General features: G+C 33.0%; 2 protein-coding genes across 3 annotated transcripts in view; one reads left to right on the top strand and one right to left on the bottom strand.

Moving 5' to 3' along the window:
- LOC134839427 (calcium/calmodulin-dependent protein kinase type II delta chain-like) overlaps nucleotides 1-19,828 on the bottom strand; it is a 472,172-nt gene that overhangs the window by 271,135 nt on the left and 181,209 nt on the right. The window lies entirely within an intron of this gene.
- LOC134839362 (uncharacterized) overlaps nucleotides 12,217-19,828 on the top strand; it is a 50,991-nt gene continuing 43,379 nt past the window's right edge. For both annotated transcript variants that reach the window (XM_063854896.1, XM_063854888.1), the window contains exons 1-2: nucleotides 12,217-12,340; nucleotides 13,811-13,867. The gene's annotated coding sequence lies outside the window, so the exon portion shown is untranslated. The remainder of the gene's footprint in view (nucleotides 12,341-13,810; nucleotides 13,868-19,828) is intronic.

The raw sequence follows: 19,828 nt of genomic DNA, 5'->3' as shown, positions 1-19,828 counted from the left end.
AAACCGACAAGATTATCAGTCCAATTAAAATGAGCGGTGATTCGATTAGTGCGTTCTCGTCAAGAGTGGAAAGAATTTTTTGTTTCTTTAAAAGAAATATTATCACAAATTAGTGAAAAAAAAACAAGATTAATTCCAACACGAGTTTGAATGAGTTTCACTTTTTGGGATGAAACACTGGCAAGGTTCTCCGTACAATTGAAATGAGCTGTGATTCGATTAGGGCATTTTTGTCAAGAATGAAATGATTTTTTGTTCAAACGCCTCAAGTATTTGGTTTGAGTGATCTTCTAGTTGCTTGCGATATATAGAATCCTTAAATTAAATTTTAAATACAATTTCCCAATCAAAGACATACTATCACAAATTAACTGAAAAATAACGGGATCAATTCCAACACGAGTTCAATGAAAGTCACGTTTTGGTATGAAGAACCGACAAGATTATACGTCCATTTGAAATGAGCTGTGATTCGATTAGTGCCTGTTCGTCAAGAATGAAAATAGTGTATTTTTTTTAACGCCCCAAGTATTCGATTTGAGTGATCTTCCAGTTGCTTGCGATGTATAGAATCCTTAAATGACGTAAATACTTTTTCCCCTGAAAAAGAAATACTTTCACAAACTAACTGAAAAATAACAGGATTAATTCTAACACGAGTTCAAATAAAAGTCACGTTTTGGAATGAACCATCGACAAAATTATCCCTCCAATTCAATTGAAATGAGCTGTGATTTGATTACTGCGTTTTCGTGAGGAATGAAAAGAGTGAATTTTTTTTCAATGCTCCAAGTATTTGATTTGAGCGATCTTTTAGTTGCTTGCGATATATGGGATCCTTAAATTGCGTTGTAAATACATTTTCCCAATAAGAGGAATACTTTCACAAACTATTGAAAAATAACAGGATTAATTCTAACCCGAGTTCAAATAAAATTCACGTTTTGGAAGGAAACATCGACAAAATTATCCGTCCAATTAAAATGAGCGGTGATTCGATTAGTGCGTTCTCGTCAAGAGTGGAAAGAATTTTTTGTTTCTTTAAAAGAAATATTATCACAATTTAGTTGAAAAAAACAAAGTCAATTCCAACACGAGTTTGAATGAATTTCACTTTTTGGGATGAGACACTGGCAAGGTTCTCCGTGCAATTGAAATGAGCTGTGATTCGATCAGGGCATTTTTGTCAAGAATGAAATGATTTTTTGTTCAAACGCCTCAAGTACTTGGTTTGAGTGATCTTCTACTTGCTTGCGATAAATAGAATCCTTAAATTAAATTTTAAATACAAATTCCCAATAAAAGACATACTATCACAAATTAACTGAAAAATAACGGGATCAATTCCAACACGAGTTCAATGAAAGTTACGTTTTTGTATGAAGAACCAACAAGATTATACGTCCATTTGAAATGAGCTGTGATTCGATTAGTGCCTTTTCGTCAAGAATGAAAAGAGTGTATTTTTTTAACGCCCCAAGTATTCGATTTGAGTGATCTTCCAGTTGCTTGCGATGTATAGAATCCTTAAACGACGTAAATACTTTTTCCCCTAAAAAAGAAATACTTTCACAAACTAACTGAAAAATAACAGGATTAATTCTAACACGAGTTCAAATGAAAGTCACGTTTTGGAAGGAAACATCGACAAAATTATCCGTTTAATTCAATTGAAATGAGCTGTGATTTGATTAGTGCGTTTTCGTGAAGAATGAAAAGAGTGTATTTTTTTTCAATGCCCCAAGTATTTGATTTGAGTGATCTTCTAGTTGCTTGCGATGTATAGACTCCTTAAATCACGTTGCTAATACTTTTTCCCAAAAAGATAAATACTCTCACAAACTAAGTGAAAAATAGCAGGATTAATTCCAACCCGAGATCAACTGAAAATCACGTTTTGAGATGAAACTTCGACAAGATTATCCGTCCAATTGAAATGAGCTGTGATTCGATTAGTGCCTTTTCGTCAAGAATGAAAAGAGTGTTTTTTTTCAATGCCCTAAGTATTTGTTTTGAGTGATCTTCTAGTTGCTTGCGATATATAGACTCCTTAAATCACGTTGTAAATACATTTTCCCAATAAGAGAAATACTCTCACAAACTAAGTGAAAAATAACAGGATTAATTCTAACCCGAGATCAAATGAAAATCATGTTTTGAGATGAAACACCGACAAAATTATCCGTCCAGTTCAATTGAAATGAGCTGTGATTTGCTTAGTGCGTTTTCGTGAAGAATGAAAAGAATTTTTGTTTCAACGCCTCACGTATTTGATTTGAGTGATCTTCTAGTTGCTTGCGATTCATAGAGTCCTTAAATCACGTTGTAAATAGATTTTCCCAATAAAAGAAGTATTATTACAATTTAACTGAAAAATAACAGGAATAATTTCAACACGAGTTCAATTGAAAGTTACGTTTTGACTTGAAAAACCGACAAAATTATCAGCCCAACTGAAATAAGCTTTGATTCGATTAGTGGGTGTTCGTCAAGAATGAAAGGAATTTTTTGTTTCTTTAAAACAAATATTATCACAAATTAGTGAAAAAAAAACAAGATTAATTCCAACACGAGTTTGAATGAGTTTCACTTTTTGGGATGAAACACTGGCAAGGTTCTCCGTACAATTTAAATGAGCTGTGTTTCGATTAGGGCATTTTTGTCAAGAATGAAATGATTTTTTGTTCAAACGCCTCAAGTATTTGCTTTGAGTGATCTTCTAGTTGCTTGCGATATATAGAATCCTTAAATTAAATTTTAAATACAATTTCCCAATAAAAGACATACTATCACAAATTAACTGAAAAATAACGGGATCAATTCCAACACGAGTTCAATGAAAGTCACGTTTTGGTATGAAGAACCGACAAGATTATACGTCCATTTGAAATGAGCTGTGATTCGATTAGTGCCTTTTCGTCAAGAATGAAAAGAGTGTATTTTTTTAACGCCCCAAGTATTCGATTTGAGTGATCTTCCAGTTGCTTGCGATGTATAGAATCCTTAAATGACGTAAATACTTTTTCCCCTGAAAAAGAAATACTTTCACAAACTAACTGAAAAATAACAGGATTAATTCTAACACGAGTTCAAATAAAAGTCACGTTTTGGAATGAACCATCGACAAAATTATCCCTCCGATTCAATTGAAATGAGCTGTGATTTGATTAGTGCGTTTTCGTGAGGAATGAAAAGAGTGAATTTTTTTTCAATGCCCCAAGTATTTGATTTGAGCGATCTTTTAGTTGCTTGCGATATATGGGATCCTTAAATTGCGTTGTAAATACATTTTCCCAATAAGAGAAATACTTTCACAAACTAATTGAAAAATAACAGGATTAATTCTAACCCGAGTTCAAATAAAAGTCACGTTTTGGAAGGAAACATCGACAAAATTATCCGTCCAATTAAAATGAGCGGTGATTCGATTAGTGCGTTCTCGTCAAGAGTGGAATGAATTTTTTGTTTCTTTAAAAGAAATATTATCACAATTTAGTTGAAAAAAACAAGGTCAATTCCAACACGAGTTTGAATGAATTTCACTTTTTGGGATGAGACACTGGCAAGGTTCTCCGTGCAATTGAAATGAGCTGTGATTCGATTAGGGCATTTTTGTCAAGAATGAAATGATTTTTTGTTCAAACGCCTCAAGTATTTGGTTTGAGTGATCTTCTACTTGCTTGCGATATATAGAATCCTTAAATTAAATTTTAAATACAAATTCCCAATAAAAGACATACTATCACAAAAATAACTGAAAATTAACGGGATCAATTCCAACACGAGTTCAATGAAAGTTACGTTTTTGTATGAAGAACCAACAAGATTATACGTCCATTTGAAATGAGCTGTGATTCGATTAGTGCCTTTTCGTCAAGAATGAAAAGAGTGTATTTTTTAACGCCCCAAGTATTCGATTTGAGTGATCTTCCAGTTGCTTGCGATGTATAGAATCCTTAAACGACGTAAATACTTTTTCCCCTAAAAAAGAAATACTTTCACAAACTAACTGAAAAATAACAGGATTAATTCTAACACGAGTTCAAATGAAAGTCACGTTTTGGAAGGAAACATCGACAAAATTATCCGTTTAATTCAATTGAAAAGAGCTGTGATTTGATTAGTGCGTTTTCGTGAAGAATGAAAAGAGTGTATTTTTTTTCAATGCCCCAAGTATTTGATTTGAGTGATCTTCTAGTTGCTTGCGATGTATAGACTCCTTAAATCACGTTGTAAATACTTTTTCCCAAAAAGATAAATACTCTCACAAACTAAGTGAAAAATAGCAGGATTAATTCCAACCCGAGATCAACTGAAAATCACGTTTTGAGATGAAACACCGACAAGATTATCCGTCCAATTGAAATGAGCTGTGATTCGATTAGTGCCTTTTCGTCAGGAATGAAAAGAGTGTTTTTTTTTTTCAATGCCCTAAGTATTTGTTTTGAGTGATCTTCTAGTTGCTTGCGATATATAGAATCCTTAAATTAAATTTTAAATACAAATTCCCAATAAAAGACATACTATCACAAATTAACTGAAAATTAACGGGATCAATTCCAACACGAGTTCAATGAAAGTTACGTTTTTGTATGAAGAACCAACAAGATTATACGTCCATTTGAAATGAGCTGTGATTCGATTAGTGCCTTTTCGTCAAGAATGAAAAGAGTGTATTTTTTAACGCCCCAAGTATTCGATTTGAGTGATCTTCCAGTTGCTTGCGATGTATAGAATCCTTAAACGACGTAAATACTTTTTCCCCTAAAAAAGAAATACTTTCACAAACTAACTGAAAAATAACAGGATTAATTCTAACACGAGTTCAAATGAAAGTCACGTTTTGGAAGGAAACATCGACAAAATTATCCGTTTAATTCAATTGAAAAGAGCTGTGATTTGATTAGTGCGTTTTCGTGAAGAATGAAAAGAGTGTATTTTTTTTCAATGCCCCAAGTATTTGATTTGAGTGATCTTCTAGTTGCTTGCGATGTATAGACTCCTTAAATCACGTTGTAAATACTTTTTCCCAAAAAGATAAATACTCTCACAAACTAAGTGAAAAATAGCAGGATTAATTCCAACCCGAGATCAACTGAAAATCACGTTTTGAGATGAAACACCGACAAGATTATCCGTCCAATTGAAATGAGCTGTGATTCGATTAGTGCCTTTTCGTCAGGAATGAAAAGAGTGTTTTTTTTTTCAATGCCCTAAGTATTTGTTTTGAGTGATCTTCTAGTTGCTTGCGATATATAGACTCCTTAAATCACGTTGTAAATACATTTTCCCAATAAGAGAAATACTCTCACAAACTAAGTGAAAAATAACAGGATTAATTCTAACCCGAGATCAAATGAAAGTCACGTTTTGGAATGAAACACCGACAAAATTATCCGTCCAGTTCAATTAAAATGAGCTGTGATTTGCTTAGTGCGTTTTCGTGAAGAATGAAAAGAATTTTTTGTTTCAACGCCTCACGTATTTGATTTGAGTGATCTTCTAGTTGCTTGCGATTTATAGAGTCCTTAAATCACGTTGTAAATAGATTTTCCCAATAAAAGAAAAATTTTTACAAATTAACTGAAAAATAACAGGAATAATTTCAACACGAGTTCAATGAAAGTCACGTTTTGGTATGAAGAACCGACAAGATTATACGTCCATTTGAAATAACCTTTGATTCGATTAGTGGGTGTTCGTCAAGAATGAAAGGAGTTTTTTGTTTCAACGCCTCACGTATTTGATTTGAGTGATCTTCTAGTTGCTTGCGATTTATAGAATCCTTAAATTAAATTTTAAATACAATTTCCCAATAAAAGACACAATCACAAATTCACTGAAAAATAACAGGGTTAATTCTAACCCGAGATCAAATGAAAGTCACGTTTTGGAATGAAACACCGACAAAATTATCCGTCCAGTTCAATTAAAATGAGCTGTGATTTGCTTAGTGCGTTTTCGTGAAGAATGAAAAGAATTTTTTGTTTCAACGCCTCACGTATTTGATTTGAGTGATCTTCTAGTTGCTTGCGATTTATAGAGTCCTTAAATCACGTTGTAAATAGATTTTCCCAATAAAAGAAAAATTTTTACAAATTAACTGAAAAATAACAGGAATAATTTCAACACGAGTTCAATTGAAAGCTACGTTTTGACTTGAAAAACCGACAAAATTATCCGCCCAACTGAAATAAGCTTTGATTCGATTAGTGGGTGTTCGTCAAGAATGAAAGGAATTTTTTGTTTCAACGCCTCAAATAATTGATTTGAGTGATATTCTAGTTGTTTGGGATGTATAGAATCCTTAATTCACGTTGTAATTAGATTTTCCCAATAAAGGAAGTTTTATTACAAATTAAATGGAAAATAACAGGATTACTTCCATCACGAGTTCAATGAAAGGCACGTTTTGATCTGAAAACCGACCAGATATCAGTCCAATTAAAATGAGCGGTGATTCGATTAGTGCGTTCTCGTCAAGAGTGGAAAGAGGTTTTTGTTTCTTTAAAAGAAATATTATCACAAATTAATTGAAAAAAAAAACAAGATTAATTCCAACACGAGTTTGAATGAATTTCACTTTTTGGGATAAAACACTGGCAAGGTTCTCCGTACAATTGAAATGAGCTGTGATTCGATTAGGGCATTTTTGTCAAGAATGAAATGATTTTTGTTCAAACGCCTTAAGTATTTGGTTTGAGTGATCTTCTACTTGCTTGCGATATATAGAATCCTTAAATTAAATTTTAAATACAATTTCCCAATAAAAGACATACAATCACAAATTAACTGAAAAATAACGGGATCAATTCCAACACGAGTTCAATGAAAGTCACGTTTTGGTATGAAGAACCGACAAGATTATACGTCCATTTGAAATGAGCTGTGATTCGATTAGTGCCTTTTCGTCAAGAATGAAGGGAGTGTATTTTTTTAACGCCCCAAGTTTTCGATTTGAGTGATCTTCTAGTTGCTTGCGATTTATAGAATCCTTAAATTAAATTTTAAATACAATTTCCCAATAAAAGACACAATCACAAATTAACTGAAAAATAACAGGGTTAATTCTAACCCGAGATCAAATGAAAGTCACGTTTTGGAATGAAACACCGACAAAATTATCCGTCCAGTTTAATTGAAATGAGCTGTGATTTGCTTAGTGCGTTTTTGTGAAGAATGAAAAGAATTTTTTGTTTCAACGCCTCACGTATTTGATTTGAGTGATCTTCTAGTTGCCTGCGATTTATAGAATCCCTAAATTAAGTTTTAAATACAATTTCCCAATAAAAGACATACAATCACAAATTAGCTGAAAAATAACGGGATCAATTCCAACACGAGTTCAATGAAAGTCACGTTTTGGTATGAAGAACCGACAAGATTATACGTCCATTTGAAATAACCTTTGATTCGATTAGTGGGTGTTCGTCAAGAATGAAAGGAGTTTTTTGTTTCAACGCCTCACGTATTTGATTTGAGTGATCTTCTAGTTGCTTGCGATTTATAGAATCCTTAAATTAAATTTTAAATACAATTTCCCAATAAAAGACACAATCACAAATTCACTGAAAAATAACAGGGTTAATTCTAACCCGAGATCAAATGAAAGTCACGTTTTGGAATGAAACACCGACAAAATTATCCGTCCAGTTCAATTAAAATGAGCTGTGATTTGCTTAGTGCGTTTTCGTGAAGAATGAAAAGAATTTTTTGTTTCAACGCCTCACGTATTTGATTTGAGTGATCTTCTAGTTGCTTGCGATTTATAGAGTCCTTAAATCACGTTGTAAATAGATTTTCCCAATAAAAGAAATATTTTTACAAATTAACTGAAAAATAACAGGAATAATTTCAACACGAGTTCAATTGAAAGCTACGTTTTGACTTGAAAAACCGACAAAATTATCCGCCCAACTGAAATAAGCTTTGATTCGATTAGTGGGTGTTCGTCAAGAATGAAAGGAATTTTTTGTTTCAACGCCTCAAATAATTGATTTGAGTGATATTCTAATTGTTTGGGATGTATAGAATCCTTAATTCACGTTGTAATTAGATTTTCCCAATAAAGGAAGTTTTATTACAAATTAAATGGAAAATAACAGGATTACTTCCATCACGAGTTCAATGAAAGGCACGTTTTGATCTGAAAACCGACCAGATATCAGTCCAATTAAAATGAGCGGTGATTTGATTAGTGCGTTCTCGTCAAGAGTGGAAAGAGGTTTTTGTTTCTTTAAAAGAAATATTATCACAAATTAATTGAAAAAAAAAACAAGATTAATTCCAACACGAGTTTGAATGAATTTCACTTTTTGGGATGAAACACTGGCAAGGTTCTCCGTACAATTGAAATGAGCTGTGATTCGATTAGGGCATTTTTGTCAAGAATGAAATGATTTTTTGTTCAAACGCCTCAAGTATTTGGTTTGAGTGATCTTCTACTTGCTTGCGATATATAGAATCCTTAAATTAAATTTTAAATACAATTTCCCAATAAAAGACATACAATCACAAATTAATTGAAAAATAACGGGATCAATTCCAACACGAGTTCAATGAAAGTCACGTTTTGGTATGAAGAACCGACAAGATTATACGTCCATTTGAAATGAGCTGTGATTCGATTAGTGCCTTTTCGTCAAGAATGAAAAGAGTGTATTTTTTAACGCCCCAAGTTTTCGATTTGAGTGATCTTCCAGTTGCTTGCGATGTATAGAATCCTTAAATGACGTTAATAAGTTTTCCTCTAAAAAGGAAATACTTTCACAAACTAACTGAAAAATAACAGGATTAATTCTAACACGAGTTCAAATGAAAGTCACATTATGGAAGGAAACATCGACAAAATTATCCGTCCAATTCAATTGAAATGAGATGTGATTTGATTAGTGCGTTTTCGTGAAGAATGAAAAGAGTGTATTTTTTTCAATGCAGCAAGTATTCGATGTGAGTGATCTTTTAGTTGCTTGCGATATACAGAATCCTTAAATCACGTTGTAAATACATTATCCCAATAAAAGAAATACTATCACAAAATAAACTGAAAAATAACGGGATCAATTCCAACACGAGTTTAATGAAAGTCACGTTTTGGTATGAAGAACCGACAAGATTATCCGTCCATTTGAAATGAGCTGTGATTCGATTAGTGCCTTTTCGTCAAGAATGAAAAGAGTGTATTTTTTTTCAACGCCCCAAGTATTCGATTTGAGTGATCTTCCAGTTGCTTGCGATGTGTAGAATCCTTAAATGACGTAAATCCTTTTTCCCAAAAAAAGAAATAGTATCATAAATTTACTGAAAAATAACAGGTATATTTCCAACACGAGTTCAAATGAAAGTCACAATTTGTGATGAAACACCGACAAGATTATCCGTCCAATTAAAACGAGCTGTGATTCGAATTAAGTGTTTTTGTCGAGAATGAACAACTTTTTTCGTTTCAACGCCTAAATCATTCGATTTGAGTGATCTTCTAGTTGCTTGCGATATATGGGATCCTTAAATTGCGTTGTAATTACCTTTTCCCAATACGAGAAATACTTTCACAAACTAACTGAAAAATAACAGGATTAATTCTAACACGAGTTCAAATGAAAGTCACGTTTTGGACTGAAACATCGACAAAATTATCCCTCCAATCTATTATATATTTAAATGCGGGCATCACTATCTCGCCATGTTTAAGCTTTTTCAACGTATTATTTTTGCATGTTTAAGCTATATCGTATATTGCAATGGTTAAGAATTTTTTTTCGATTTTCCAATTTGATTTTAGTGGTTATTTTACCGAGCTTTGGTTAAGCAGCCCAATATCGAATTAGGGGTTGCGATTTTGGCCTCCAATTTTGAATGCCCGAATCATTTTAGTTAACGAGATAAGACGATTTTTGAGATTTTTTCAGAAATTTCAAATAACAAAATAATTTACAAAACTTGAAGTTCCCAACCCTGTAGTTGGGTGCTGTCGGAGTACTCTAAGGAGTTACAAATCTTGCCTCCAAATATGACTGTTCAAATCCTTGTAGTTTTTGAGATATGACGTATTTTGTGATTTTTTCTAAATTTTTCTAATAAACATAAATTTTTATAAGTTTTTAAACATCTGAAATTCTCAACCCTGTAGTTAGGTCCTGTCGGAGTACTCTAAGGAGTTACAAATCTTGCCTCCAAATATGACTGTTCAAATCCTTGTAGTTTTCGAGATATGATGTTTGTTGTGATTTTTTCAAAATTTTTCAGAAAACTTAAATTATTATTAGTTTTTAAAAATCTGAAATACCCAACCCTGTAGTTAGGTCCTGTCGGAGTACTCTCAAAGATTGCGAATCTTGCCTCCAAGTATGACTCCTCAATTCTTTGTAGTTTTCGAGATATGACGTTTTTTGCGATTTTTTCAAAATTTTTCAGAAAACTTGAATTATTTCTATTCTTTAAAAATCTGAAATTCCCAACCCAGTTGCTAGGTCCTGTCAAAGTACTCTCAAGGATTGCGAATCTTGTCTCCAAATATCACTGCTCAATTGTTTGTAGTTTTCGAGATGTGACGTTTTTTTGTGATTTTTTCAAAATTTTCAGAAAGCTAATTATTTTTCAAAATTTGAAATTCCTAACTCTATAGTTCGGTGTTGTCAGGGTACTCTAAAGAGTTGCAAATCTTGCCACATGCGACTGCTAAACGCGACTGCTCAAATGCTTTTAGTTTCCGAGATGTGACGTTTTTCGATTTTTTTAAAAAATTTCTCAAAGATTTATCTACAAAGAAATTCAAGAAATTTGAAACTACTAACATGATGAAGATACAACCTTATTGTCAGCGTACACCCAGGCGTCTCAAATCTTGCCTCTTAATATGAATGCTCAAATCCTTTTAGTTTCCGAGATAAGACGTTTTTTTTTAAATTTTTTTTTCGGTAATCTTAGGTTTAAAAAAGTTCACAAAATTTTGGATTCCTAACCCTATTGTAGGGTGCTCTCAGGGAGTCTCAGTGGTTGCAAATCTGGCTTCCAAATTTCTCCAGAGGCCCAATAAGTTTTCGAGATGACGCTTTTAAAATGGGAATTTAAAAAAATTTTATAAGTTCGAAATTACCAAACCTGTAATTAGGTGCAGTCAGAGTACACTAAAAGTTTGTAGATGTTGTTTCCAATATATGCGGTTTTTTTCATGAGTTGTCGAAAAATTTCGAAGCACCGAAGGTGCGTTAATTGCTAGTTCAATTGAAATGAGCTGTGATTTGATTAGTGCGTTTTCGTGAGGAATGAAAAAAGTGAATTTTTTTCAATGCCCCAAGTAATTGCTTTTAGTGATCTTCTAGTTGCTTGCGATATATGGGATCCTTAAATTGCGTTGTAAATACATTATCCCAATAAGAGAAATACTTTCACAAACTAATTGAAAAATAACAAGATTAGTTCTAAACCGAGATCAAATCAAAGTCACGTTTTGGTATGAAACACCGACAAGATTATCCGTCCAATTGAAATGAGCTGTGATTCAATGCCCCAAGTAATTGATTTGAGTGATCTTCTAGTTGCTTGCGATGTATAGAATCCTTAAATCACGTTGTAAATACATTTTCCCAATAAGAGAAATACTCTCACAAACTAAGTGAAAAATAACAGGATTAATTTTAACCCGAGATCAAATGAAAATCACGTTTTGTGATGAAACACCGACAAGATTATCTATCCGTCCAATTCAATTGAAATGAGCTGTGATTTGATTAGTGCGTTTTCGTCAACAATAAGAAGATTTTTCTTTGTGTCAACGCCTCAAGTATTCGATGTGAGTGATCTTTTAGTTGCTTGCGATATATAGAATCCTTAAATCACGTTGTAAATACATTATCCCAATAAAAGAAATACTATCACAAAATAAACTGAAATTTAACATGATTTATTCCAACACAAGTCAAAATGAAATTCTAGTTTTTGGATGAAAAATGGGCAAGAAAAACTCCATAGAAATTAAAACACAGTCGGAACTGGCAGTGTTGTTGGTTTTCTTTTCAAAATTTTAGATGTTTGAGAATTTCCAGCTATATTTCGTGAAATGTTTTGGTTACCTGAAGTACTGAAGTAATGTCTGGTAATAGAACTCTCCTACTGACAGATCTCATTGGCATTGCTGGTTGCCAGTGGTAATTGATCTAATTGCAATATTTCAACAGTTAAGCTATCTCTAGCTTCAATCATTTCTTTTTCAGAAAAAGATGATTATTTGGTTGTCTTCCTGACAGTCGACTTACTGATGACACAGCAGTGAACTGTACGAAACACGATGCGGATGACGTATAGAAATCATCTAAAGAAGTCGTCATTATTAAAGAAAATAGTTAGTGGTAGTAGTATACCTTTTTTCCGTATCTTTTCTGTACAGATCACTTGAGGTGAAGAGAAACTTTGGGTTCGCGTGCATTTTTCCGTTGCTAGATAAAGTACCTTGTATTAGTGAGATGAGGTCAAGTGATATATCGAGTTGAAACCCTTTCATTCGAAAATGTAATGAAAAATTTAAAAAGTTTTTTCATGTTTGAGTTAAATCGAAAAGCTGGGCACAACGGTCATCCGCAAGGAGCTGAAGAGCTCGAAGGTTGGTCTTTTTTTGCGGAAAAACGTTCCTAACTTTGAAAAAACGATTTTTCTGCATGCTTCATTTTTTATAGTTCTATGGTCGGAACAATCTTCCCTATTTGCTCAGCAAATGGATGTTTTTGTTTGCGAAATTCCATTTTTAATGTCTTACTACAAGAATGCAAGAAAAGGTTCCGTATGAATATTCAAACAATTGCTTGAATATCCATACGGAAGCTTTTCTTGCATTCTTGTATGAAGACGTTAAAAATGGAATTTCGCAAACAAAACATCCATTTGCTGAGCAAATAGGGAAGATTGTTCCGACCATAGAACTATAAAAAATGAAGCATGCAGAAAAATCGTTTTTTCAAAGTTAGGAACGTTTTGATTACACTTGCGAGAGCAAGTGTCTTGCAATCAGCAACTAGACTTTTTTCCGTTAACAAGTTTATCTATAAATCTGTAAGAAAATGAACTTGCATTATTATTGAGTTGTTCCAAATTCCAGGTTCCTTCGCACGTTTAAAATTCAAATAAAAATAAAAATTTAAAAGTAAAATTCCGCGAAAAGCTGAATTGTCGGACGTTGTTGTCTGATTACTTTTTATTGGCTTGATTTCCAAAGCGTGGGATTTTTTATGGAAACAATTCGTACTATGATTGAGAATCGTCCTGTTATTTTGTCAGTTTATCAATTCGTATTTTGATTGTTTTTTAAATTAATTATTTTTAAAGTTTTAAGTTTCGGCTTATGTTTATCAGCTCATTTTGTATAATTTGAAGGCAAAATGGAGTTTATTTTTACTGTAGATTAGGACCGTTGTGGTCCAAAGTTTCAAGTTGTAAAACTTTGTCGCTCGAAATTTTTTATGGCAATAATTTTACATGGCATTTTGTTTTCAGCTCAGACGTCTACCCAACTCATGTCGGCTTAGTGGCCGCTCGTTAAGTGATAGCGGTAGTCATTAAATGATAGTATTCACTTGTGAAAAACTTGCTCAATGATGGTGGTTGTGTTTCTCGGCAGTTTTTCTGTAAATGGTTTTTTCTTTTTCAGATTTTTTTTGTTTCAAATATGTTTTTGCGACTTAGTGTTTTCCGTCTTATTTTTTTCGCTAACTTGCAATCCATCCAATGCAAAGGATGCGAATATCCTCTTCCCCTCTGTGTTTTAAATTACGTTCTGGAAATATCGATTGTTGGAATCATTTCTATTTTTTTTGCTTAGGTACTTATGACAACGTGACGTGTGCTGGGAAAACATGCGGCAACAGGCGCGGCTAATGTAAGTAACAAAGTATTTTTTTGGTACTCACAAAACATAAATTAAGCTCATTAGATTAATCTTCTTCGGAAAGTGAGAGATGAGTTTCATTCGAAAAATGGCTCTTTTAAATTTGAGAGATTAATTTTGAAAAATAGCTAGTACAAATAATTAGGCTAACAAATGAATTTGAAATGATGTCGAGTGAACTATTGATGTCTAGTACAGTTGCGTTCGGCCGATGATAATGGATCTAAACTTCTGTTTGAATCTGTTGTCTCAGCTTCGAACGTCAACTGGAGCTGAATCATTGAAAAAGAGGCAACACGCAGGTAAGATTTTTTCGTAAAACTTAGAAGTATTTGGTCAGGAACATACGACCTCGTTAGAACAGTTCGAGGCTCATAATCGGAATCTGACAAAAAGGAAGACTTGTTGTAAAAATGTTCAAAAAAAGAACTTGTTAAATGTATACTTCATCTGTTGCTAGGTACCCTTTCATTTCCAATAGCTACCTGAATGTGGTGCAACCTCAAAATTGGAGAACGGGGAGTTGCAATCTGCTGCTCATGAAGCTCGGTCGAGTATTAATAACCTGATCAGGTTCCGAATAGGTTAGTGATCGACGACATCGTACATGGTGACCGGGTGACCAAAAAGAGATCAGTCGAAGAAGAAAAAAGTACAGAAGAATGGACTATTGCAGAAATTTATTCAAGAATCGATCATTTGGAAGCTGATAAATTCTTTCTGGAAGACGGATGATTATTGGGATCGTTGGAAGTCTGCCAAAATAATCTGAGTTGAAAAAGTTTTGAGTGAAAAAATCTACGAGAATACGTAGTTAGCGTTTACTCAAAAGGAGTTAATGAGATATTGTCTTCTCTATATTATCAAATACATAATAGCTATTAAGAATTGCTGCACTTCGCCAGGGATATCCGTTTGTTGTTTCGCCTTCGTTTGTTTCGGTCGAACATTTAAGTGTTTCATGGTATTCAAGAACTCGTGGTTTGAAGTCCCATGCAAAAAGGTTTGAGTCGCTGCAAAACTTTCACTCGGCCTTTAGTAATGTTTTTCAGGCGTTTAGTAAAATAAAGTTCGACGAATGATTGCGAAAACGTGAAGTCAAATATGAGAATCTTATCAAATTAATGTTACTGAACCATTAATGTTTTTATCGAAAAATATATAAATAAATATAGCTGGCTTTAAAAGCAAAATAAAATGACCAGATTCTTTCTCAAATAAGAGAGAAACAGGTTTCCATCCTGAGCTGGAATAGCCAGCGTTGCATGAGAAAATGATGCCGGAATGATCTCGCATTGCAGAATAACGAAAAATTGCTGGAAAAAAGCAAAACATCCTTATCCGTTGATTTAGAGTGATGTAAATAACCTAAAACTGCTCAATTTTACGTCGGAAATCATTTTCCATTAAATACAGAACGTAGAAGTATAGTGAAAACATATCCTATTCACATAAACAGGGCTGTTTTTGACCAGTTGAGAAGCTTGAGCTCAACGATAATGCCAGCAATTTGGCATTAACTATAAAATCAGATAAAATAAGATCTCATTTATTGAAAGGTTTTTTTCTTACAGGTTGATTTTTAACAGAATCTTTTATGAAACGATGTTATGTTTTTAAAATTTTGATATAAAACGCTTTTATCTTTTACCTTTTAAGGAGAAAAGTGCGATGAAAGTCTTGGCTATTTGGAGGTATTTTTTCCCGCCTAGTGTTTTCAGAAAATTGTGGCATGAATGTTTAGTGTTTTTTCTTGAAATTGCTGCCCTTTTTTTCAAAAAAAAAATACTTTGAAAAGAAACTCATCCAATATAAATGTCAACAACATCCTTTCAAGTCGAACACAAATAAAATATCAAGAGAAAAAAATGAGTTTACAAAAACTCAATTATCAATTTGAAAAAAATGTCCATCATAATATTACCCCTGCCATTGGCAAAGGTTTGGCAACCGGGAACTGGAATTTTTTCCATAAAAGTCACAGAAATCGTTAATTTACTTAATTAGCATATCAAGCTCATGCTACTACTTATGTCTATAGCTTAGAGGCAAGGCATATGCTTGGAAACACAAATATCTGGCTTGAGGCCATCCAAAAGCCCTACTCGCTTTTGAGAAATATTATATTTGCGATAAGCAAGGGTACTGTAATCGGGTACTAGACTTTTTCCCGAAATAACCTTGTTCAGAGAATATTCAAAATTGTAAATGGTAAATTTAGAAACAGTTCATAATGAATTCAACTTTCTTTGCGTCTGGCACACTTGGTCTGGAGGACGCGAATACGCCTGGGACTGCAAAAGTCTTGGGTTCACCTGTTTTGTTTTTAAACGGAAAATTTTCTGTTCCAAAGAAAATTGTCGACTTATTATATGTCTGCTTATGTTAAGTGTTTTGATTTTTTGGCTATTTGTAAGTTTACTAGCCCTGACTTTCTTGGTTTTTTGATTTTTTGTCGCTCAACCATTTATTCTGCCCAAATGATTTCGGCTTATACTTTATCGGCTTAGTGACCTATGTTTGTATAGTTTCAAGGGAAACAAAATTTTCATGCGGGCCTCTGGTGAACCCAAAATGCAAAAAAATTATGGGTTTTAAAAGAATTAAAAGTTTATCATGACAACATTTTTTTGGCTTTGTATTTTTATGCCCTTCTCATCCGGCTTGATAGGTTTAGGCCTAAATTGAATCGGCTTAATGATCTCATATGTTGTCTTTCGCGGAGCGAAAAATGCTTGCATGTGCGGGTGGTGTTAGTGAGGGTGAGAGGGAATTTTTAATAAACCTGATAGTTTTGGTTTTTTTTCGACTTTTTAAAATGTTCACTTTTTTCGGCTTCTTCATTTTCAACAGATATTATATCGGCCTAAAGGACTCATATTGTTTCATTTGACGGGAAAGTAAAGTTTGTGTTAGTGTTTTGAATAAAAACTACTAGGACCCACAATCCCTCAAAACACTAGCACATATTTTATTTTTTCGTCAAATGAAACAATGTGAGGCCTTAAGAAACCTTATCAGGCGAAAAAAACCAAGAGTTAACTCGAATAAAAAACTACTTGGACCCACAATCACTCGAGTTTACAAATTAACTGAAAAATAACAGGATTAATTCCAACACGAGTCCAATTTAGATGTCAACAACAGCCTTACAAGTCGAACAAATAAAATCAAAACTAGTCGATAGCTTGACAGCAATAAGCTGTTAAATTTTTAAGTCCTTGGTTAGCAAACAGTTTGAGTTAGTTATGGTTAAGTGTTATTACATAATGGGAATTTTCAAAGCCAAATAAAATAAACCATAACTCATGGTTAACACCAAGCATGCTATAAATTAAAAGCAGACAATTTTCAGTGATACTCAAATTGTAATATCAACCGTTTCCTTAAATGCCAATATCAACTGTAATATCAACCTAAAACTGCTCATTTTGAAGGCGGCTTTTTTTCACTAAAATCAGAACGTAAAAAAATAGTGAAGTTATCCTTTTTGAGTAAAAAGAACTTTTTTGACCAGTTCAAAAGCTTGAGCTTGCCGATTTTGCCAGCAGTTTGTCATTAGCTGTAAAATCAAAAAGATATCATGTTTTGAAGGGTGATGTTCTTGCTGGTTGATTATGAATGGAATTGATATTTGGTTTTGTATATTCTACTTGAAAGGTACTAGTCTTGAAAAACATGTTTGATATGTTTTTTTTGATGTACTTTAAAGAATAGGGTGGTAATTTTATGTTTTTGTTTTAACACAGAAGCCTGTCCCAATAAAATTTGTTATGAAACGCTTTTAATTAAGTAAACTCGTTTCAAAACGCATTACCCAATTTTTTTAGTAGGAGACAAATGCGATTAAAATCTTGGCTATTCGAAGGTAAAGTTTCCTCGCTTTTTGTTGTCAAAAGATTGTGGCAAGAATGTTATGTAGTTTTTCCAATTACTGGTCTAATTTAAAAAGAATACTTGGAAAATAAACTTATCCAATATAAATGTCGATAATATCCTTTCAAGTCGAACACAAAAACAAAAAACAGCCGATAGTATGAGAGTAATGATCCGTTAGTTTTTAAGTCCTTGGTTAGCAAACAGTTTGAGTTAGTTATGGTTAAGTGTTATTACATAATGGGAATTTTCAAAGCCAAATAAAATAAACCATAACTCATGGTTAACACCAAGCATGCTATAAATTAAAAGCAGACAATTTTCAGTGATACTCAAGTTGTAATATCAACCGTTTCCTTAAATGCCAATATCAACTGTAATATCAACCTAAAACTGCTCATTTTGACGGCGGAAATTTTTTTTCACTAAAATCAGAACGTAAAAGTATAGTGAAGTTATCCTTTTTAAGTAAAAAGAACTTTTTTGACCAGTTCAGAAGCTTGAGCTCATCGATGTTGCCAGCAAATTGGCCTTAACCATATAACCAAGAAGATATCATGTTTTGAAGGGTGATGTTCTTGCTGGTTGATTATGAATGGAATTGATATTTGGTTTTGTATGTTCTACTTGAAAGGTACTGGTCTTGAAAAATAAGTTGGATGTGTTTTTCTGGTGTACATAAAAGAATAGGGCGGTACTATATGTTTATTTTTTAACACAGAAGCCAGTCCCAATAAAATTTGTTATGAAACGCTTAAATTTAAGTAAACGCGTTTCAAAACGCATTCTTTCCTTTTTATGAGAAAAATGCGATGAAAGTCTTGGCTAATTGAAAATAAATTCTTTCCCGTTTATTGTTAAAAAATTTTAGCATGAATGTTAATTTGTTTTGAAATTCAGGCCTACTTTTTAAAAGAATACTTCAGATTCCAATTTAGATGTCAACAACAGCCTTACAAGTCGAACAATTAAAATCAAAAACAGTCGATAGCTTGACAGCAATTAACCTAAAACTGCTCATTTTGACGTCGAAATTTTTTTTCATTAAAATCAGAACGTAAAAGTATAGTGAAATTATCCTTTTTGAGTAAAAAGAACTTTTTTGACCAGTTCAAAAGCTTGAGCTTGCCGATCTTGCCAGCTGTTTGTCATTAGCAATAAAATCAATAAGATATCATATTTTGAAGGGTGATGTTCTTGCTGGTTGATTATGAATGGAATTGATTTTTGGTTTTGTATATTCTACTTGAAAGGTACTAGTCTTGAAAAACATGTTTGATATGTTTTTTTTGATGTACTTTAAAGAATAGGGTGGTAATTTTATGTTTTTGTTTTAACACAGAAGCCTGTCCCAATAAAATTTGTTATGAAACGCTTTAAATTAAGTAAACTCGTTTCAAAACGCATTACCCAATTTTTTTAGTAGGAGACAAATGCGATTAAAGTCTTGGCTATTCGGAGGTAAACTTTCCTCGCTTTTTGTTTTCAAAAGATTGTGGCACGAATTTTAAGTGGTTTTTCCACATACTGGTCTAATTTAAAAAGAATACTTGGAAAATAAACTTATCCAATATAAATGTCGATAATATCCTTTCAAGTCGAACACAAAAACAAAAAACAGCCGATAGTATGAGAGTAATGATCCGTTAGTTTTTAAGTCCTTGGTTAGCAAACAGTTTGAGTTAGTTATGGTTAAGTGTTATTACATAATGGGAATTTTCAAAGCCAAATAAAATAAACCATAACTCATGGTTAACACCAAGCATGCTATAAATTAAAAGCAGACAATTTTCAGTGATACTCAAATTGTAATATCAACCGTTTCCTTAAATGCCAATATCAACTGTAAAATCAACCTAAAACTGCTCATTTTGACGGCGGAAATTTTTTTTCACTAAAATCAGAACGTAAAAGTATAGTGAAGTTATCCTTTTTAAGTAAAAAGAACTTTTTTGACCAGTTCAGAAGCTTGAGCTCATCGATGTTGCCAGCAAATTGGCCTTAACCATATAACCAAGAAGATATCATGTTTTGAAGGGTGATGTTCTTGCTGGTTGATTATGAATGGAATTGATA

This window comes from Symsagittifera roscoffensis, chromosome 1 (assembly GCF_963678635.1).
Source record: "Symsagittifera roscoffensis chromosome 1, txSymRosc1.1, whole genome shotgun sequence".
Taxonomy (NCBI): Eukaryota; Metazoa; Xenacoelomorpha; order Acoela; family Convolutidae; genus Symsagittifera; species Symsagittifera roscoffensis.
This window is presented reverse-complemented; position numbering and strand designations above follow the sequence as displayed.